The sequence below is a fragment of the Acinonyx jubatus genome, chromosome A1 (assembly GCF_027475565.1).
Source record: "Acinonyx jubatus isolate Ajub_Pintada_27869175 chromosome A1, VMU_Ajub_asm_v1.0, whole genome shotgun sequence".
NCBI classification, from domain to species: domain Eukaryota; kingdom Metazoa; phylum Chordata; class Mammalia; order Carnivora; family Felidae; genus Acinonyx; species Acinonyx jubatus.
Window position 1 is genome coordinate 88670490 of NC_069380.1, and position 21757 is coordinate 88692246.

Consider the following 21757-nt stretch of genomic DNA (forward strand, 5'->3'; position numbering starts at 1 on the left):
CTTCTAAGTGCTGTGGTTCCCGCAAGGTTACTGAGGCTAGCGGCTGTAGAGATCCAACGTGGAGAAGTAGGGAGACCCAAAGTTCCCTCTCCTCTCAAACACAGCAGTGTTGAGGACAGAGGACTTGGAATTCCAAGAGTCGGAGCTGCAGAGTGACAGAGACATCTCCAGAGGCCTACGGGAACAACCTGGTCAGCTGTAGGTGCATGATGCGTGATTGCCAACTGGGAAAGATAAAATGGGCAGCATAGGCATGGAGGGGAGGATCCCCTTTTGTGGAGAGACAAAAGGAAGAGAAAGAGAGGCTGTGGAAGTGTAGGATTGTATTTGGATAAGAGAAAAACCGTGGACCAGGAATTGGAAAAAAATGGAGAAAGATACAATGTGTAACTGCAGGGCTTTCTCCAGACGGGGCCAGCTGCCTTGTTTGTGCACCTGGGGAGGAGGCGAGCCAGCCCTGGGCTAGGTAACTATAACTAGCTCGTAAGTGCAGTCCACAGTGTGGGAAAGCAATCCCCTCCCTCCAGTGCTGTGGGAAGAAGGTAAATAACAGTTCAAAGGACAAAGACTGCCTGTGCCCACCAGCCAGAGGCCCTTTATTGGTGGGGTGGAGCAGCACTTTCCTGAACCAAGAAACGTGGAGGGGGATCCCTTAAGACATCAGGATTTGAATCCCAGCCAAGCACTAGGGAGGCATGGGAGTCGACAGAATGGGACAAACCACCTCCTTTGTGCATGCCCGGCACTGTGAGGAGCCAAAGGCCCTTCATCATTGGGGGAGTGGCACTTCCCAGGAACCGGAGTGCATGGAGCAGGATCCTTTAAAACATCGGGATTTGAATCCCAGAGGATTTTCAGGGAGACAATGGAGACTAGAGCAAAAAAAAACAAAAAACAAAACAAAACAAAACAAAAAACACGGCCCACTTGCGCCTGTGCAGCACTGTGAGGATGGCCTGAACAGGGTTTGGGACACCCAGTCTGGGGAGAAGAGACTGGGGTGTTGCCATTTTTCTCGCCATCACCAACAAGGTGGGGCTTCAGGGAACAAACACGGGGGCACAGTGGAGGCGGGACCCGCCTACACAAGACCACGCCCCTCCACAGCTGGTAACTGTGTATCTACCAGAGCAGGATTGATGCTGACCAAGCAGACAGCCCCTCCTCCAGACCAGCACTGCCACTGGTTCCAAGAAACCCAGAGGTTTTGCATTTTCTGATCTAAATCTTGGACAATTCTTACTATATATTTTCTCCCTTTCTCCTTCTTATTTCTCCCTTTCTCTTGTCTGGTTATTCTGGCTATTGGTTTGTTTAAGCAGACATATTTAATCTATTCTTTTTACACCTGTTCTCCTTTATTTTCCTCTCTCTCTCTCTGGATTAAGCCATATAGTTTCTCTGCCTGGTCAATTTTCTTTTCTTTTTTCTAGCCCCTGTCATTTCTCTCTTTTCATGGAATAAGGCCTTTTCCACCACCACCAACCCCCACTTTAAAAAAATTTTTTTTCCTAGGGTTACTTCAATGAACAAATCAAAAAACACCTGGTGGAGGGTCCAAACAATCACTACGAGTAGGGAGACAAAGCAACCAGAGTCACAACAACACAGAGCAAGTAACACACTCCAAAAAACACCTCCTGAAGGGCCAGGCCTTGGACAGTTTATGATGCCTCTTTAATATAGTAGTGTTCACAGGTGCAGAACACATAACAAGTTTTTAAAACACATAAGGGACAGAAAACAGGCCAAAATGATGAAATGAAAGAATTCTCCTCAAAAAAATTCCAGGAAGAAATGACAGCTAAAAATTGCTCAAAACAGATATAACTAATATAACTGAGCAAGAATTTAGATTAATAGTCATAAGATTAATAGCTGGGCTTGAAAAAGGATAGAAGACAGAAGAGAAACTATTGCTGCAGAGAACAAGGAACTAAAATATAGTCATGACGAATAAATAAATATTGAAGTGAGGTGCAAAATAAACTAAATGTGTTGACAACAAGGATTGAAGAGGCAGATGGGAGAAAAGTGAAATAGAAGATAAAATTATGGAAAAAAGATGAAGCTGAAATAAAGAAAGATTTAAAAAATTCTAGACCACAAGAGGAGACTTAGAGAACTAAGTGATTTAATGAAACATAATAATATCCATATCATAGGAGTTCCAGAAGAGAGAGATTAAGGGAACAGAAGATAAATTATCGAAAATTATGAAGTGGAGAAAAAGAGCAATAAAAAACTAGTAGACCACATGGGAGAATCAGAGATAATAATATCCATATCCTAGGAGTTTTGGAAGAAGAAGAAGAGAGAGAAAGGGACAGAAAGTATACTTAAACAAATCATAGCTGAGAACTTCCCCAATCTGAGGAAAGAAGACATTGAAATCCAGGAGGCACAGAGAACTCCCTTCAGATGTAACAGGAACCAATCTTCTCCATGACATATCATAGTGAAACTGGCAAAATACAAAGATAAAGAGAGAATTCTGAAAGCAGCTAGGGACAAACGGGCCTTAACCTACAAGGGTAAACACATAAGGGTAGTAGCAGACCCGTCAACTGAATTTGGCAGGCCAGAAGGGAGTGGCAGGAAATATTCAAGGTTCTGAATAGGAAAAATATGCAGCCAAGGATCATTTATCCAGCAAGGCTGTCATTCAGAATATAAGGGGAGATAAAGGTTTTCCTACACAAACAAAAACTGAAGGAGTTCATCAACCATTAAACAAGCCCTACAAGAGATCCTAAGGTGGACTCTGTGAGTGGAATGTTGCAAAGACTACAAAGACCAGAGACACACCACAAGCATGAAACCTACAGATAACACAATGACACTAAATCCATATTTTTCAATAAAATGCTAAATATAAATGGACTAAATTCTCCAAAAACACGTATCAAAATGGATAAAAAACAAAGCCCATCTATATGCTGTCTACAAGAGACCCATTTTAGGCCTGAAGCCACCTTCAGATTGAAAGTGAGGGGATGGATAACCATCTATCATGTTACTGGAAGTCAAAAGAAAGCTGGAGTAGCCATATTTATATCAGACAAACTAGATTTTAAACTAAAAACTGTAACAAGAGATGAAGAAGAGTATTATATAATAATTAGAGTCTATCCATCAAGAAGAGGTAACAGTGATAAATGTTTATGCACACAATTTGCAAGCACCCAAATATATACATCAATTAATCATGAATATAAGCAATCTTATTGATAAGAATATAGTAATTGCAGGTGATTTTAATACTCCACTTACAACAATGGACAGATCATTGAGGCAGAAAATCAATAGAGAAACAATGGCCGTGAATGATACACTGGACCAGATGGACTTGACAGATATATTCAGAACTTCTCATCCTAAAGAAGCAGAATACACATTCTTCTCAAGTGCACATGGAACATTCTCCAAGATAGATCACATACTGAGTCACAAAACAGCCCTCAATAAATATAAAAGAATTGAGATCATACCATGCAAATTTCCAGATCACAATGATATGAAACTGGAAATCAACCACAGGAAAAAGGTTGGAAAGCCTCAAATCCCTGGAGGTTAAAGAAAATCCTACTAAAGAATGAATGGGTCAACCAGTCAAGGAAGAAATTTTAAAAATATATGGAAGCAAATGAAAATGAAAACACAACAGTCGAAACCCTTTGGGATGCAGCAAAGCAGTCCTAAGAGGAAAATACATTGCAGTCCAGGCCTATCTCAAGAAACAATAAAAATCCCAAATACAAAATCTAACAGCACACCTAAAGGGCCTATGAGCAGAATAGGAAAGAAACCCCAAGGCCAGCAGAAGAAGAAAAATAATAAATAGCAGAGCAGAAGTAAACAATATAGAATCCAAAACAACAGTAGAACAGTTCAGTGAAACTAAGAGCTGGTTTTTTGAAAAAATAAACCAAGTTGATAAACCCCTAGCCAGACTTCTCAAAAAGAGAGAGAACCTAAATAGATAAAATCACAAATGATATTAGACATATCACAACCAACCCATCAGAAATACAAACAATTATCAGAGAATATTATGAAAAATTATATGCCAACAAACTGGCAAATGGACAAACCAGAAGAAATGGACAAATTCCTAGACACACACACACACTACCAAAACTCAAACAGAAAGAAATAGAAAATTTGAACAGACACATAACCAGTAAAGAAATTGAATCAGTTATCAAAAATCTCCCAACAAATAAGAGTCCTGGTCCAGATGGATTCCCAGGGGAATTCTACCAGCTATTTATTTATTTATTTTTAAATTTACATCCAAATTAGGTAGCATATAGTGAACAATGATTTCAGAGTAGATTCCTTAGTGCCACTTATCCCTTTTACCCCGTCCAGCCTCCCAAAAACCCTCCAGTAACCCTCAGTTTCTTCTCTCAGTTGCCTTTTAGTTTTGCTGATTGTTTCCTTTGCTGTGCAGAAGCTTTCTATTTTGATGAGGTCCCAATAGTTCATTTTTGCTTTGGTCTCCCTTGCCTCCGGAGACGTGTTAAGAAGTTGCTGTGGCCAAGGTCAAAGAGGTTTTTGCCTGCTTTCTCCTCGAGGATTTTGATGGTTTCCTGTCTTACATTGATGTCTTTCATCCATTTTGAGTTTTTTTTGTGTGTATGGTGTAAGAAAGTATTCCAGGTTCATTCTTCTGCATGTCACTGTCCAGTTTTCCCAGCACCACTTGCTGAAAACACTGTCTTTATTCCATTGGATATTCGTTCCTGCTTTGTCAAAGATTAGTTGGCCATACATTTGTGGGTCCATTTTTGGGTTATCTATTCTGTTCCATTGATCTGTCTGTTCTTGTGCCAGTACCATACTGTCTTGATGATTACAGCTTTGTAATACAGTTTGAAGTCTGGGATTATGATGTCTCCTGCTTTGGTTTTCTTTTTCAAGATTGCTTTGTCTATTCTGGGTCTTTTCTGGTTCCATACAAATTTTAGGATTGTTTGTCCTAGTTCTGTGAAGAATGCTGGTGTTACTTTGATAGGGATTGCATTGAATATGTGGATTGCTTTGGGTATTATCGACATTTTAACAATATTTGTTCTTCCTATCCAGGAGCATGGAATCTTTTTCCATTTTTTTTGTGTCTTCTTCAATTTCCTTCATAACCTTTCTATAGTTTTCAGTGTATAGATTTTTCACCTCTTTGGTTAGATTTATTCTTAGGTATTTTATAGTTTTTGGTGCAACTGTAAGTGGGATTGATTCCTTGATTTGTTTCTGTCACTTCATTGTTGGTGTATAGGAATGCAACTGATTTCTGTGTGTTGATTTTATATCCTGCAACCTTGCTGAATTCATGAATCAGTTCTAGAAATTTTTTGGTGGAATCTTTTGGGTATTCCATATAGAGTATCATGTTATCTGAGAAGAGTGAAGTTTGACCTCCTCCTGGCTGTTTTGGATGCCTTTTATTTCTTTGTGTTGTCTGATTGCAGAGGCTAAGACTTCCAATACTATATTGAATAACAGTGGCGAGAGTAGACATCCCTGTCTTGTTCCTGACCTTAGGGGGAAAGCTCTCAGTTTTTCCCCATTGAGGATGATATTAGCGTTGGGTCGTCCATATATGGCTTTTATGATCTCGAGGTATGCTCCTTCTATCCCTACTTTCTTGAGGGTTTTTATCAAGAAAGGATACTGTATTTTGTCAAATGCTTTCTCTGCATCTCTTGAGAGGATTATATGGTTCTTGTCCTTTCTTTTACTGATGTGATGAATCACATTGATTGCTTTCTGGGTACTGAACCAGCCCTGCATCCCAGGTATAAATCCCACTTGGTCGTGGTGAATAATTTTTCAAATGTAGTATTGGAGCCAGTTGGCTAATATCTTGTTGAGGATTTTTGCATCCATGTTCATCAGGGAAATTGATCTATTGTTCTTCTTTTTAGTGGGGTCTCTGGTTTTGGAATCAAGGTAATGCTGGCTTCATAGAAAGAGTTTGGAAGTTTTCCTTCCATTTCTATTTTTTGGAACAGTTTCAAGAGAATAGGTGTTAACTCTTCCTTAAATGTTTGGTAGAATTCCCCCGGAAAGCCATCTGGCCCTTCGACTCTTGTTCTTTTTGGCAGACTTTTGATTACTAATTCAACTTCCTTACTGGTTATGGGTCTGTTCAAAATTTTCTATTTCTTCCTGTTGCAGTTTTGGTAGTGTATATGTTTCTAGGAATTTGTCCATTTCTTCCACATTGCCCATTTTATTGGCATATAATTGCTCATAATATCCTCTTATTATTGTTTTTATTTCTGCTGTGTTGGTTGTGATCTCTCCTCTTTCATTTTTGATTTTATGTATTTGCATCCTTTCCTTTTTCTTTTTGATCAGACTGGCTAGTGGTTTATCAATGTTGTTAATTCTTTCAAAGAACCAGCTTCTGGTTTCATTGATCTGTTCTACTGGGGTTTTTTTTGTTTGTTTTGGTAGCATTAATTTCTGCTCTAGTCTTTACTATTTCCTGTCTTCTGCTGGTTTTGGGTTTTATTCGCTGTTCTTTTTCCAGCTCCTTAAGGTGTAAGGTTAGGTTGTGTATCTGAGATCTTTCTTCCTTCTTTAGGAATGCCTGGATTGCTATATACTTTCCTCTTATGACCGCATTTGCTGCATCCCAGCGGTTTTGGGTTGTGGTGTTATCATTTTCAGTGTCTTCCATATACTTTTTAATTTCCTCTTTAACTGCTTGGTTAGCCCATTCATTCATTAGTAGGATGTTCTTCAGTCTCCAAGTATTTTTTACCTTTCTAAATTTTTTCTTGTGGTTGATTTCGAGTTTCATAACATTGTGGTCTCAAAATATGCACGGTATGATCTCGATCTTTTTGTACTTACTTAGGGCTGATTTGGGTCCCAGGATATGGTCTATTCTGGAGAACGTTCCATGTGCACTGGAGAAGAATGTGTATCCTGCTGCTTTAGGTCAAAATGTTCTGAATATATCTGGTTAAGTCCATCTGGTCCAGTGTGACATTCAAAGCATTGTTTCCTTGTTGATTTTTTGATTAGATGATCTGTCCATTGCTGTGAGTGGGGTGTTGAAGTCTCCTACTATTATGGTATTACTATCGATTAGTTTCTTTATGTTTGTGATTAATTGATTTATATATGTGGGTACTGTCACATTTGGCACATAAATGTTTATAATTGTTAGGTCTTCTTGGTGGATAGACCCCTTGATTATGATATAATGCCCTTCTGCATCTATTGATACAGTCTTTAAAGTCTAGATTGTCTGTTATAACTATGGCTACTCCGGTTTTCTTTTGTTGGTAGATAAGGATCCCCGTATTTTCAATCTGAATCTTTAGGTCTAAAGTGGGTCTCTTGTAAACAGCATATAGATGGATCTTGTTTTCTTATCCATTCTGTTGCCCTATATCTTTTGATTGGAGCATTGAGTCCATTGACATTTAGAGTGACTACTAAAAGATATGAATTTATTGCCATTATGATGCTTGTACAGTTGGAGTTTGTGGTGGTGTTCTCTGGCCCTTACTAATCTTTGTTTCTTTGGGTATTTGTTTGTTTGTTTATATTTTCATCTTTTCTCCCCTCAGAAAGTCCCCCTTAAAATTTCTTGCAGGGCTGCTTTAGTAATCACAGACTCCTTTAATTTTTGTTTGTCTGGGAAACTTTTTATCTCTCCTTCTATTTTGAATGACAGCCTTGCTGGATAAAGCATTCTTGGCTGCATATTTTTCTGATTCAGCACATTGAATATATCCTGCCACTCATTTCTGGCCTCCCAAGTTTCTGTGGATAGTTCTGCTACAAACCTGATATGTCTTCCCTTGTAGGTTAGGGACTTTTTTTTCCCTTGTTGCTTTCATGATTCTCTCCTTGCCTGAGTATTTCGTGAATTTGACTATGATAAGCCTTGTTGATAGTCGGTTTTTGTTTAATCTAAAGGGGGTCCTCTGAGCTTCCTGGATTTTGATGTCTGTGTCTTTCCCCAGGTTAGGAAAGTGTTCCACTATTTTTTGCTCACATAACCCTTCTACCCCCATTTCTCTCTCTTCCTCTTCTGGGACCCCTATGATTCTGATGTTGTTCCCTTTTAATGAGTCACTGATGTCTCTAATTCTTAAATTGTGCTCTTTTGCCTTAATCTCCTCTTTTTTTCTGCTTCATTATTCTGTGTCTTCTATCTCACTGATTGTCTGTTCTGCCTCATCCATCCTTGCTGCTTCAGCATCCACCCGTGATTGCAGCTGTTATAGCATTTTTTATTTCATTCTGACTAGTTTTTACTTCATTTATCTCTGCAGAAAGGGATTCTAATCTATTTTCGACTCCAGCTAGTATTCTTATTATCATGATTCTAAATTCTGGTTCAGATATCTTGCTTGTATCTGTGTTGGTTAAATCCCTGGCTGTCGTTCCTTTGTGCTCTTTCTTTTGGGGTGAATTCCTTCATTTTGTCATTTTTAAGGGAGAAAAGGAATTAATGAGGTAGAAAAATTGAAATAAAAAAATTAAAATTAAAAAAATATTAAAATTAAACACACACACACACACACACACAAAATTGAATAAATGATGCTAGATCCTAGGTGTGTTTTGGTCTGGGTGTTGAAAGTGGTTTGACAGATTAGAGGGAAAAAAAGGGGGAAAGGAAAAAAAAGAAATCATTTGAGAATTTGAAAAAATGAATACACTGAAGTAGATTAAAATGAGATGATGGGAGTAAAATAGAATTTGAAAAAATTTACACAAATGTAAAGAATATAGTAGAAAAATTAAAGAAAAATATTTTTAATAAAAATTTTAAAAAATGAATTTTTTCTCTTTCTGTATTCAAGAAAAAGAAATGAAAAAGAAAAAAGAGAAAAAATAAAAAGGAAATCGTTTGAAAATTTAAAAAAGTGAGTACTCTGTAGTAGACTAAAATAAAATGATGGAAGTAAAATAAAATTTGAAAAGTTATACATAAAAGTAAAAAAATATAGTAAAAAATTAAAGAAAAATATTTTAATAGAAATTGAAAATAAAAATGAAGTTTTTCTCTTTCTGACTCAAGAAAAAAAAGGAAAAAGAAAAAGAATGTAAAAAAGAAAAAAAGGAAATCGTTTGAAAATTTGAAAAACTGAATACACTGAAGTAGACTAAAATAAAATGATGGAAGTAAAATAGAATTTGAAAAAATTTACACAAAAGTAAAAAATACAGTAGATAAGTTAAAAATATTTTTAATAAAAATTGAAAATAAAAATAAATTTTTCTTTTTCTGTATTCAAGAAAAAGAAAACAAGTGAAAAAGCAAAAAAAAAAGAAAGAATTGAATACATGGACCTGCTAACAGATTGAAATAGTACCGAAATTACTTTGTTTTCCCTAGAAGTCAGACTATGAAGCACTTTATCGTCCTTAAACTAAGCAAGCGGTGAGACTTGTGTTCTTGAAGATCGAGATTGGCCCATTTGGGCAGGGCTCAGTGTAACGGCTCCGTTCTCCACTAGATGGCTCTGCTAGCCTACTGGGGTGGAGTGTTGTGGCATTCATAGGTGGGAAAGCACATGCGCGGAAGCAGTGAAAATGGCACCACCCAGCTACCCAGTCTCTAGTACTGGAACTCTGCTCTCCCTGCTCAGCAATTGCACACCCTTCCTTTGTCTTCAGCTTTCATCCACTCCCCGGTTTTTGTGGAAAAAAAGCCCCAGGTAGTTCCTGTCTCCCAAGTTTTGTCTCAGATGCAGCTGTGTTCCCCAGCCCCTTACTTCTGAAGGACTGCGGCTTTGACCCGTCCCGCCCCTCTGTGGGAGGGTCTCACCAAGCAATGGCCTAATGTCAGCTGCAACCAGGAACGCTTGCTGGACCCTGTTGCTGCCAGTGCCCAAGACTACAGCCAGGTGCCAGCCTGCCCCAGAAAAAGTTCGTGAGATAGTGTAGCAGCAGCTTTCAGGGATTATGAAAAATCACAACACACATCTGGCACCAGGCTTCACCCTTAACAACCTTTTTCCAGCACCAGCAAATGTGGCCATTCTCTGGGATCTGCTGGGATCAGGTGGCTTCAATAGTCTCTACCAAATGTCCTTCCAGCAGTGTAACCGCTTGTCCCTGTGTGGCCCAATAACCTCCCAGACCCCACTCTGCTCCTGGGGATTCACCCTTCCCACCAGAGCACCACCAGGTATCAAGCTGCAGAGTTGCAGCCTTTGTGCTCCCCTTGTTTACAGTTTTAATGAAATTTAAACCCTTTCTTTTCTCCTTTCTCCTTTTTCCCTTTTTAGTTTAGTCCCTGCAGCTGTTTCCAATTTTCCACTTTCTCTCCAGCTGTTTTTGGGGAGGGGTGCTTTTCCAGTATTTTCTCCCACCACCCCCCCCCCCCAATCTCTGTCCTCTCTCCACCTGCAAATGCACCTCCCTGCCTGCCGTGGCTTCTCACTCCCCAAGTTCACCTCTCCATGCTGCATACCTGCTGAATTCTGTGGTTCAGGTTGTGCAGATTGTTGTGTTAATCCTCCAATCAGTTTTCTAGGTGTGCAGGATGGTTTAGTGTTGGTCTGGTTGTATTTCATGGATGCGAGACACACAAAAAACTTCCATGCTGTTCCACCATCCTGGCTCCTCCTCATCTCTACCAGATATTTAAAGCAGAGTTAATACCTATCCTTCTCTAGCTGTTCTGAAAAAATAGAAATGGAAAGAAAGCTTCAGAACTCATTCTATGAAGCCAGCATTACCTTGATTCCCAAACCAGACAGAGACACTACAAAAAAAGGAGAATTACAGGCCAATATCCCTGATGAACATGGATGCAAAAATTTTCAACAAGACACTAGCAAATTGAATTCAACAGCACATAAAAAGAATTATTCACCATGATCAAGTGGCATTCATTCCTGGGATGCAGGGTTCAATATTTGCAAATCAATCAGTGTGATACATCACATTAATAAAAGAAAGGATAAGAACCATATGATCCTGCCAGTAGATGCAGAAAAAGCATTTGACAAAATACAGCATTCTTTCTTAATAAAAACCCTCAAGAAAGTTGGGACAGTAAGAACATACCTAAACATCATAAAAGCCATATATGAAAAGCCCACAGCTAGTATCATCCTCAATGGGGAAAAACTGAGAGCTTTCCTCCTGAGATCAGGAACACAACAGGCATGTCCACTCTCACCACTATTGTTTAACAGTGTTGAAAGTCCTAGTATCAGCAATCAAACAATAAAATGAAATAAAAGACATCAAAATTGGCAAAGAAGAAATCAAATTTTCACTTTTTGCAGATGACATGATACTCTACATGGAAAACCTGAAAGACTCCACCAAAAGTCTGCTAGAACTGATACATGAATTCAGCAAAGTTTCAGGACACAAAATTAATGTACAGAAATCGGTTGCATTTCTGTACACCAATAGTGAAGCAACACAAAGAGAAATCAAGAAATCAAACCATTTACAATTGTACCAAGAACCATATTCCCTGCTGATGTATAATACTTAGATAACTACACCCAACAAAAAATGTTTATATCCACACTCTTTTGTATGTCTGGGATATTAGTTAGCATATTGATAGCCCAAAACAAGAGAAACAAGGGAAAAATAAAAACCAATGCTTTGATTTGATCTCTGCTAAGTGGCAGTTGCTGGGACTGGTGGTAATGACCTGGAATATATTCAGTAAATATGTTGGGCAAATAGAAAATTCTTTTTTCCCTTGGGAAACATATTATACCCATCATCCAGAATATTTTGTAATCTAAAAGAATATTTTGGCTCTGGGTTCTCCTAAAATTTTTAATTAACATATTAGCCAAGGTCCACATAATCCCATTTGTGGAGTTCTTTGTTAAGCATGAATTAATAAGATATTAGTATAGATCATAAGCATCAATGAGTTACCGCAAAACCAAAACTATGTAGCATAGAAAAAATTCTGAATATCACATCACTTAAAATCATTTTTTAGCGATATTGTTAAAAAGGAAGTAAAAAACTAAGAAACAACAAAATACCTAAAATAGAATCAGTAATTGTCAGAGGTAATTAATACAAACTTCTACTTCTGGCCATGATAGAGTAGTTTTAGAAGAGCCATACTGGAACCCAGTAAAGCTAAAAATAAAGCAAAACAAAACAAATCTTTGAAAAAACTGTTAATGACCAGTATTTGAAAAACCAAGATCATAGAGTAGAAAGAACTGCATGGTAATGGTCTAATAACTTATGAGAAACTTTTCCCCATGGGAATTATTCTAAACATTGACATGAGACAAAAACTATGGATGTATTGAAAACCTCTTTTAATGAGTAGAAAAGCCAGGAGAGCTTTTGGTGACCTCATAGGACCAAAGAGACAAAACTGGAGGTCAAGCTCCTAAGACAGCCAGGATTTGAGTGACAGGAATTCCAAAACGTAGGATGACCCTGAAAAGTAATTCATATTTACCCTAAGGAATTAATCAGTTTTTGCAATGTTTTTTGTTTTGTTTTTTTATTTTTTTTCTTAATGTTTATTTTGAGAAAGAGAGAGAGAGAGCATGCACAAGTGGGAGAGGGGTAGAGAGAGAGGGAGACACAGAATCTGAAGCAGCTTCCAGGCTCTGAGCTGTCAACATAGAGCCCAACTCAGGGCTCGGACTCATGAACCATGAGATCATGACCTGAGCCAAAGTCGGACACTTAACTGACTGAGCCACAGTCAGTTCTTGCAATGTTTAAGGAAAGAGACTAAGAAGCTAAGTAGAAAGTAGCCAAATGATTGAGAATAATGTTTGCCATTTCTATGGTACCTCAGGAATCAAATTTTTAGTTCAGTATTTATTAAAGAGAAGGGGCTTACTTTAAGAGTCTAGTATTTTATTTGTCTCTTTTTTTATTTGTACATTTGTTTTGTTTCTTAAATTCCACATAAGACTGACTTATTTCACTTATACTACCTAGGTCCATCCATGTTGTTACAAACTCTTAGTTTCAAGCCTAGGAATGGGAAAACCCAGTTCATCTGGTATTAACTAGCTTACCCAAAGCATATTGAACTATGATGGCCAAAGAAAATTAACACTAATTTTTGGGAAATAAAATAAATCATATTCTGTGCATTTGCAAAATATCTTATTTTGATTGCTATAACCTTAAACAACTTAGTTATCCCAAATGATTCAATGAATAAATTTCTCTGATTTTACCTTACTTAGACTTCTTAAAAATAATTGGCCTTAGAAAGCCCTTTAACTGTACTACATACTAAAACAAAATGTACAGAAAACCTATTTGGAAAACCTATTCATAAAATATAAATTAAAAAGTGTGTCCTATTTTTTAAAAAGATAAAAATTATATTAAATGTAAATACTGCTTTGGGTAGAATAGGTATTTTAACAGTATTTGTTCTTCATGAGCATGGAATATCTTTCCATTTTTTGGTGTCATCTTCAATTTCTCTCATCAGTGTTTTATAGTTTCCAGAATACAGATCTTTCACTTCTTTGGTTAGGTTTATTCCTAGATATCCTATTGTTTTTGGTACAATTGTAAATGAGATTGATTCCTTAACTTATTTTCTATGCTTCATTATTGGTTTATAGAAATATAACAGATTTCATTGTATACTGACTTTGTATCCTATGACTTTACTAAATGTTTGTATTAATTTTTTGGTGGAATCTTTCAGGTTTTCTATGTGCAGTATCATGTCAGCTGAAAATAGTGAAAATTTTACTTCTTCCTTGCCATTTTTGAATGTCCGTTATTTCCTTGTGATCTCTGACTGCTGTGGCTAGTACTCCCAGTACTATGTTCAATAAAAATGGTGAGAGTGATATTCATGTCTTGTCCATGACCATAAAGGAAAAGCTCTCAGTTTTTCTCCATTGAGGATGATGTTAGCATGGGTTTTTTATAGATAGCTTGTATTATATTGAGGTATGTTCCCTTTAACCCTACTTTGTTGAGGACTTTTATCATGAATGGATGTTTTCCTAGTCAAGTGCTTCTTCTGCATCTATTAAAATGTCTATACTACCCAAAGCAATCTACACATTTAATACAATCCCTATCAAAATACCAACCTTTTTCACAGAACTAGAACAAACAATCTTAAAATTTGTATGAAACCACAAAACATCCTACATAGAAAAAGCAATATTGAAAATGAAAGGAAAAGCTGGAAGCATCACAATTCCAGACTTCAAGTTACATTACAAAGCAGTAGTGATCAAAACAGTATCATACCGGCACAAAAATAGACACACAGATCAATGGAAGAGAATAGAAAACCCAGAAATGAACCCATACTATACAGCCAATTAATCTTTTACAAAGGAGGAAAGAACATCCAAAAGGGAATGTCTCTTCAAAAAAAATGGTGTTGGGAAAACAGGACAGCAACATGCAAAAAATGAAACTGGACTACTTTCTGACATCATACACAAAAATAAACTCAAAATGGATTAAAGACCTAAATGTGAGAGCTGAAACCATAAAAATCCTACAAGAGAACATCAGCCGTAACTTCTTTGACATCGGTGATAGCAACGTCTTTCCAGATATGTCGTCTCCTGAGGCAAGGGAAACAAAGGCAAAAATAAACTATTGGGACTTGATCAAAATAAAAACCTTCTGCACAGTAAAAGAAACAATCAACAAAACTAAAAGGCAACCTATGGAATGTGAGAAGATATTTACAAATGACATATCTAATAAAGGGTTATTATCCAAAATATATAAAGAACTTATAACACTCAAATAATCCCCCATATGAATAATCCAATTTAAAAATGGGCAGAAGATGAAGCAAGCACCTGTGTGGCTCAGTCACTTAAGTGTCTGACTTTGGCTCAGGTCATATGTCATAGTTCACAAGTTCGGGCCCCGCTTAATTGGATTCTGTGTCTCCCTCTCTCCCTCTGCCCCTCCACTGCTCATTCTCTCTCTCTCTCTCTCTCTCTCTCTCTCTCTCTCTCAAACATACATCAACATTTTAAAAAGTAAAATATACAAATAAATAAATATAAATATAAATAGGCAGAAGATATGAAGAGATATTTTTCCAAATCAACAGCACAAGAAATAACAAGTGTTGGCAAGGATATGGAGAAAGAGGAACGCTCTTACACGGTTGGCAAGTATGCAAACATATGCAGCCACTCTGGAAAACAGTATGGAGGTCCCTTAAAACTTTAAAAATAGAACTAACTTATGATCCAGCAATTGTACTACTAGATATTTACCAAAGGATACAAAAATACTAATTCAAAGTGATACATTCACCCCAGTGTTTATAGCAGCATTATCTACAATAGCCAAACCATGGAAACAGCACAAGTGTCCACTGACTGATGGATGGATAAAGATGTGGCGTAGGTAGATAGATATAGATATAGATCTTATTCAGCTATAAAAAAGAATGAAATCTTGACATTTGCAATGATGTGGATGGAGCTAGAGCAAATTATGCTAAAGGAAATAAGTCAGAGAAAGACAAACACCATATTATTTCACTCATATGTGGAATGTAAGAAACAAAGCAAATGCACAAAAAGGAAACAAAGAAAGAGAAAAAGGCAAACCAAGAAACAGACTCTTAATTATAGAGAGAACAAACTGATGGTTACCAGAGAGGGGCATGGGTTAGTTGACAGGGATTAAGGAGGTCACTTGTGATAAGCACGGTTTAATATATGAAAATGTTGAGTCACTAAATTGTACACCTGAAACTAATATTACACTGCATGTTAACTAACAAGAATTTGAATAACAATTAAAAAAATAAAAGATAAGAACCTTATTATCATTTCAGTAGATTCAGAAAAAACATCGGACAACGTACAATATCTATCCATGATAAAAATCCTCAACAAAGTAAGTTTAGAGAAGGGGCGCCTGAGTGACTCAGTCAGTTAAGTATCTGACTTCAGCTCAGGTCATGATCTCACAATTCATGGGCTTGAGCTCCACATTGGGCTCTGTGCTGACAGCTCAGAGCCTGGAGCCTGCTTTGGATTCTGTGTCTCCCTCTCTGCCCCTCCCCTGCTCATGCTCTGTCTCTCTCTGTCTCTCAAAAATAAATAAACATTAAAAAATTATAAAGTAAGTTTAGAGGGAACACATCTCAAATTAATATAGGCCATATACAAAAGACCCACAGCTAATGTCATCCTCAATGGGGAAAAACTGAGAACTTTTTGTCTATGGTCAGGAATATGACAGGGATGTCCACCATTTAACATAGTACTGGAAGTCTTAGCTTCAGCAATCAGACAACACCAAGAAATAAAAGGCATCCAGATCAGCAAGAAAGAAGTCAAACCTTCACTATTTGCAGATGATATAATATTCTATATAGAAAACCCAAAAGACTCCACCAAAAAAAAAAAAACCTGCTAGAACTAATTGAGTAAAATCATGAATACAAAATCAATGTACAGAAATCTGTTGCATTTCTATACACCAATAATGAAACATCAAATCTGATTTTAATTTCTCAAGGCTTAGCTATGTCTAATTTTTCATCTTAAAATATATTTCTTACTTTTTAGGTTGTCCTGGCTGCACTCTAAAGATATAAGAAAGTCATGAAGAGAATGTTTTTTTGTTATTGTTTTTTTAATTTTTTTAATGTTTAGTTTTTAGAGAGAGAGACAGAGAGACAAAGTATAAGCAAGGAAGGTGCAGAGAGAGAGGGAGACACAGACTCTGAAGCAGGCTCCAGGCTCTGAGCTGTCGGCACAGAGCCTGATGTGGGGCTCAAACTCACGGACTGTGAGATCATGACCTGAGCCGAAGTCAGACGTTCAACCGACTGAGCTACCCAGGAGTCCCAGGACAATGTTTTAAATGGACATGATTTTGAAGATTTTCTCAATCTCTAAAACTGACCTTGGGTTACTTGGGAACTCAGTGAGCTTTTTTGTTATACATATAAACTTTCATAAGACAGCCATTCAAAGGTCTGCAGACACGACCTCACCCATGTACTTTGCCAAATATCATGACAGATGGAATGTTGGCCTTCAGAATTAGACATATTTTTTTTAAATAATTTTGGTTGTAAAGCTGTGATATTCTTTTAGTTTCCTGGGGTCTTTTCGTGTGAACAATTTATTTTCTAAGTACCTTTCAGACCATTACTATCAGTCCTAGTAACTGTAAGTGGGCATAGCTCAAACTCAAAATCTTAACATGGATTCCCTATCTCAAGCTCAAAATTTTAACATGGATGCCCTATTTCCTTTTCTTATGGATCATCAACATGCCAATCTATATTAAGACGATTAAAACAACAGTAACCATAGCAGCACCACTAATATTAGTCCTTGGTATCACCGTACTTATTGTAAAACCAAGCAGTTTGGACCTTACCAGGCATTGGCATTCCTAAATGCCATGTTCCTATGAGATTTCCTATGTATGTTCTTCATGACCTAGATCAGTGTCCACATGGTGATGCTCTTTTACAGACAGCACAAGGCAATCCAGCATGCCAATAGGACCAGTCTCCACAATAGGACTGTATGTGCTCCTGAAACCAAGGTTACTCACATGATCCTACTCCTGGTGATACATATATGAGAAAAGCCTGAGACTAGAGATTATCACTGGTTTTCTCTCATCTTGCTACCCATCCACCCTTGGATGCTGATTAAAACTGAAAGTACCATCTCCATACTGGTCTATGCGTATTCAAAGATGAGAAATCCCTTTTCAGAGGGACAGTAGTGATGTAATAGATATCCCACAGCCTTCTGCTGCAACTAAAGAGACTTTGTAATAATTTAGGAAAAAAAGAAAAAGTTCTTGGAAATGTTTTGAGTTTATTTACAACCACTATTTTACTAAGATAACATTCTGAGAATCAATTTAGAAGTATTCTATAAATTTTTTCTAGATATAAAGTAATAGTTGAAAAGAATGCTTACAGTGTAACATATTTATAAAATTTAATGTATGAATTATACTTTTGTAAAATTAATGTGGAAACATAAGCTATCACGAAAATAAATATAATATAATAAAACTACTCTATGATCCAGAAATTGCACTACTAGGTGTTTACACAAAGGATACAAAAATACTGATTAAAAGGGATAAATGCTCCCTGATGTTTATAGCAGCATTATCAACAATGCCCAAACTATGGAAGCAGCCCAAGTGTCCACTGATAAATGAATAAAGATGTGGTATATATGTATACACACACACACACACACACACACACACACACACACACACACTGGAATATTACTCAAACATAAAAAAGAATGAAATCTTGCCATTTGCAACAACGTGAATGGAGATAGAGTATAATGCTTAGCAAAATAAGTCAGTGAAAGAAAGACAGATGCCATATGACTTCACTCATATGTGGAATTTAAGAAACATAACAATGAACATGGGGGCAGGGGAAAAAGGCAAACCATATACGCAGACTCTTAACTAGAGAGAACAAACTGAGGCTTGCTGGAGGGGAGACAGGTGGGGTGATGGATTAAATAGGTGGCGGGTGTTAAGGAGTGCACTTGTGATGAGCAGTGGGTATTATATGTAAGTGATGAATCACTAAATCCTACACATGAAACTAATATTACACTGTATGTTAACTAACTGGAATTTAAATAAAAACTTGGGAAAAAAAGAAAATTAAAAAACAAAAAGAAAAATGTGGGCAGGATAAACACAAAAATCAGGAGTTATTACTTTTGGGAGTGGGCTTTAGAGTTGAGGTGGAAAGGCGATATGATCAGGAAGGATAACAAGGGGGATTTTATCTGGAACTTCATGTTTTACATTCTAAGAAGTTAGATCATAGGGCACCTGGGTGGCTTAGTCGGTTAAGCACCCAACTTCGACTCAGGTCGTGAGTTCACAGTTCGTGGTTTCGGGCCTCATGTCCAGCTCTGTGCTGACAGCTCAGAGCCAGGAGCCTGCTTCAGATTCTGTGTCTCCCTCTCTCTCTGCCCTTCCCCTGCTCACGCTCTTTCTCTCAAAAATAAATACACATTAACAAAAAAGTTAGATCATGATGTATAGATATTTTATTAGTCAGGGTTCTCTAGAGAAACAGAACCAATAGGATATTTATCTTTGTATGTATATGTGTATATTTATGTATAAAAAAGATTTATTAGAAGGTATTATACCACATGACTATGGAGGCTGAGAAGTATCATGATCTACTGTCTGCAAGCTAGAGACCCAGGAAACCAGCGGCATAGTTTGAAGACAGAGAGTCAATAATGTAGATGCCCAGTCCAAGTCTGAAGGCATTAAGAATCAGGAGCAGTAAGTGCAGAAGACTGATGTCCCATTTCAGTACTCAAGCAGAGCAAATTCAACCTTCTACCACTTTTTTGTTCTATCCAGCACAAATGTATCCTTCAGTGTATGGGATGATATCCACCCACACTGAGGAGGGCCATCAACTTTATTCAGCCAACCAATTCAAATGCAAATCTCTTCCAGGGATACCCTCTCTGACACACCCGGAAATAATACTTAACCAGATATCTGGGCATCCCTTAGCCCACTCAAGTTGACACAGAAAATTAACCATCACAGGTGTTTACTCCTTATAACTTTTGTCAATCTGAAATATTTTATGATTAATAAACACTAAAATAAAACATTTCCTTCAATTTATCTATATTATCAGAATATTATTCACTTTATTATCCCATTTATTTTTTAAATTTATTTTTATTGAAATATAATTGACATGTAACATGGTACTTTTTGTGTTTTATCCATCTTATTCTCCTAACAACCCTTTACCATAAGGGTTATTACTATTTTTTTTTAATTTTTTTTTAATGTTTATTTATTTTTGAGACAGAGACAGAGCATGAACAGGGGAGGGTCAGAGAGAGAAGGAGGCACAGAATCTGAAACAGGCTCCAGGCTCTGAGCTGTCAGCACAGAGCCCGACGCGGGGCTCAAACTCACGGACTGTGAGATCATGACCTGAGACAAAGTCGGCCACTTAACCGACTGAGCCACCCAGGCGCCCCAGGGTTATTACTATTCTTATATTATAAATAACAATGCTAACATTCAGAGAGGTAAATAGGTTGAAAAAGACAGCTCATGAAGACCCAGGTCCTCCTTGCAATATCACATAGTGTCTGAAGAACTTTGGATCTGCCATCCCCTGGTTCTATCTCAGGTGGGGAGACTGAGTCCCACAGAGGGAGAAGCCCTACCTGGAACCCAGGTGCTTAGCTCCCAGTTCATTGATACCAGCTTGAGCATGATGGAGTATCCCACCTACACTCCAATGATGGGAAAGTGTGGCATTGGCCAAAGATGGAGTCAACTAGGGAGCTGAAGGCACTGATGAGGGCCCATGGGGTAGAGGACATACAGATCCTACCTGAGCTCTTTGAATCCAGGATTCATCACTTCAAACCTGGCCTCTGCATCTATCTGGTTGAAGACAGAGCTCAAAGTGGGGCAAGGCTAGTCTCCCAGTGCTGACTCACGATTAGCTCATATCTCCAGGCCTTGTCACCACATTTAGCCACCAGTACAAGGTCTGCTGATCCCCCAGACACAGCATTATGTCTGATCAGTCTGCTTTGGGCACAGCCTGCATCTTCCCATTATTTTACAGCATCTTTTCTTATAACCACCTTTAACTCCAGCATAGTGTCTGCTAATCTCCCAAATGCTTACCACTCTGTGAGACCTTGGCTCCTGAATACTGTGCCCAGCGTCCTGACCTCCTTGGCCTGTGACCAAGGTCCCACCTTGTGGACAATGCTCTCAGCATTGGCTCAGCAACTCTCTTTATCCCAACTCAGATCTGTAGGCTTGGTGTCAACTGAATACCTCTTTCAGAGAAAAAATTTTAAATCTGCCATCTCTGAAATGATATTTCTATAACATCTTTTTTTAATGTTTATTTATTTATTTTGAGAGAGGGGGTGGAGTGGCAGAGAGAGAGAGAGAGAGAGAGAGAGAGAGAGAATCCCAAGCAGGCTCCATGTTATCAGCACAGAGCCAGACACGGGGCTCTATCTCACAAACCATGAGATCATGACGTGAACTGAAACCAAGAGCCAGACACTTACCTGACTGAGCCACCCAGGTGCCCAGATATTTCTGTAACATCTTGATTATAGGCCTATTTCTGGCCTTTGCCCAACCATGTTGGAGAAAGGCAGAATGTAAGAAAATATGCCTATCAAGGCTTTCCTCCCCCAGCCAGATCAACAATAAGAACTCTCAGCATTAATCCTCAGCACTGTCTTCTGGACAGACCTCCAATTATCACACACTGGTTTCTGTCGGGTTTTTTCCTGGGAAAACAGGAGGCCATGTCTGCACTCCCCTGCAGCCAGCCTGGCCATGTGACTAATTTTGGCCAATGAGCTCTAAGCAGAATGTTGAGCATCTCTTCTGGGCCATCACTTGGGTAAACACAAGGATGATGAGTGACCTCAGCATCATGGCAATGTGAGTTGCTTCCTATGTCTCTCTTCTTCAATTTACAACTAAACTACTAAGTCATCCATAACCCAATGAAGGTTCTTCAGCATAACACACCAGGATCTTGGAGATATCCATACACCTGTACATCAGAAAGTGGGTGTATTGGATCCCATAAAGGCAACATAACTGGGGAAGTAGCCACAGAAGCCACCATGACTCCAGTAGGTTCCAGCAATAGTGGCATCCATGACCCTTGCCCTTTCCTGAACCAGCAACCTCTGCAGAAACAGCACCTGCCACTCTGAGGGCACAAGCAGTGACTGCAAGAGCACCA

The 21757-nt window shown here is 38.1% G+C and overlaps 1 long non-coding RNA gene across 3 annotated transcripts in view; it reads right to left on the reverse strand.

The window, feature by feature from the left end:
* The window catches only part of LOC106969971 (uncharacterized), a 67913-nt gene that overhangs the window by 1125 nt on the left and 45031 nt on the right, over positions 1 to 21757 (reverse strand). For 2 of the 3 annotated variants that reach the window (XR_008297112.1, XR_008297111.1), the window contains exon 4: positions 10454 to 10663. This is a non-coding gene — a long non-coding RNA (uncharacterized LOC106969971). Of the gene's footprint in view, positions 1 to 507; positions 7458 to 10453; positions 10664 to 21757 lie in introns of those variants that run through there. The other variant, XR_008297113.1, reaches the window with a different exon arrangement.